The sequence below is a fragment of the Trichechus manatus genome, unplaced genomic scaffold (genome assembly GCF_000243295.1).
Source record: "Trichechus manatus latirostris isolate Lorelei unplaced genomic scaffold, TriManLat1.0 scaffold00062, whole genome shotgun sequence".
In the NCBI taxonomy this organism is placed as follows: domain Eukaryota; kingdom Metazoa; phylum Chordata; class Mammalia; order Sirenia; family Trichechidae; genus Trichechus; species Trichechus manatus.
The window spans coordinates 1,775,436-1,777,268 of NW_004443998.1; positions in this window are offsets into that span (position 1 = coordinate 1,775,436).

Genomic DNA, 1,833 nt, shown 5'->3' on the forward strand with positions numbered 1-1,833 from the left:
TCACTGGCTCTGACACTCTCCCCCCTTCCTCCTGCGCCCTGTAGGTGTGGGTGTGCCCAGGTCACTGGCTCTGACACTCTCCCCCCTTCCTCCTGTGCCCTGTAGGTGTGGGTGTGCCCAGGTCACTCTCTGACACTCTCCCCCCTTCCTTCCTGCACCCTGTAGGTGTGGGTGTGCCCAGGTCACTGTCTCTGGCACTGTCCTCTCCCTGGCAATCACACTGACACCCTGATGGTCCCACTGATGGCTCCCAAACCTCTTCCCAGAGAAGTCCTCTCTTGCACTTCAACCCCGTATTTCTGTCCGTACACAGACCCTTGGGCACTGCCAGCTCCCTAAGGCCCAACAGAACTCATTCTCCTCTGGAGCCAGCTCCTCCTCTCCTGTGGTCTTCGGGTTAAATGGCACCCACCCATGCCAGCCAGAAATCTGGGAGTTGTCCTAATTCTGGGCTCTCTCCCACCTCACATCCAGTAAACGATTACGTCTGTCAGTCCCACCTCCCAAGCGTCTGTCAGTCCCACCTCCCAAGCGTAACTAGAACTTGTCCTCTCTCCTTTCAATCTTCGCTGCCACAGCCTTCATTCCGTCACCCCTCTCCAGCTTCACCGCTACACCGTCAGCCACCCCCCTGCCTGCGGACTTGTTCCCTCCACCCCAATCGCGTTCCCTCCCCACTGCTCCCGGGGCAGTCCTCCTAAAATGCAAATCCTACCTGGACAATCTCCAGCAAAACAATCTTCCAGAAGCTCCCATTTAGCTTCCGATTAAGGTAAAAATCCTGAACACGGAATGAAGACCCTTGGCCATCTGCCTCTTAGGAAAGCTTTCAACAACTCCCCACCTGCCCCTCCACTCCACCTCCACCAACCAGCAGACTTTCTCAGGAGGAGCTCAGGGGCCTCTCCTACCCAGAACTGTCACTCCTTCTCCCTTAGATGAATCACCCTACTTGTCCTCTGTGACACAGCTCAAAGACCATCCCCTCTGAGAATCTTAGCAGCATCCTAGATTTTCTGAACTCCGCTAGTTCTGGCCGTTGCTCTGCGATGGATCTCATCACAGCCACTGAATCACCAGTGGCTCGTCCCATTTCCTTCCCTCATGGGCGCCACCCGAGGACAGGTGGCCACATTTTCCACCTCTTCCACCTCTCTGATTTGCCATCTCTAGTAGAGAGCCTTAGATTCAGTGATGCCAATTCAATGATGGCCCAGAAGGCTGTGTGTATTTCAGACGGCACCATGCCTGCTTTTCCTTGGGATTCAGTGATGCCACAAACTAACAATGGCCCAGAAGTACAGTCAGCAGTACAGTGCACTCCCTCCCCGTCACCCACCCAGGAGGCCGACGGTCAGCAGTACGGTGCACTCCCTCCCCGTCACCCAAGGAGGCCGACGGTCAGCAGTACAGTGCACTCCCTCCCCGTCACCCAAGGAGGCCGACGGTCAGCAGTACAGTGCACTCCCTCCCCGTCACCCAAGGAGGCTGACGGTCAGCAGTACAGTGCACTCCCTCCCCGTCACCCACCCGGGAGGCCGACGGTCAGCAGTACAGTGCACTCCCTCCCCGTCACCCACCCGGGAGGCCGACGGTCAGCAGTACAGTCCACTCCCTCCCCGTCACCCACCCGGGAGGCCTATGGTCAGCAGCCTTACATGCTAGAACAAGCACAGGGCAGTCAGGGCCTGAAGGGTAACAACTAATAACAACAATAAACGGAAAATCAGAAAAAAGGGTGTAAATGAACTCACCCTGTAGAAGGAGTGCACTTTCAGTCCTTTTTTTTTTTTCCAATTTGGAAATTTTTTTTAATTGTGCTTTAGGTGAAGG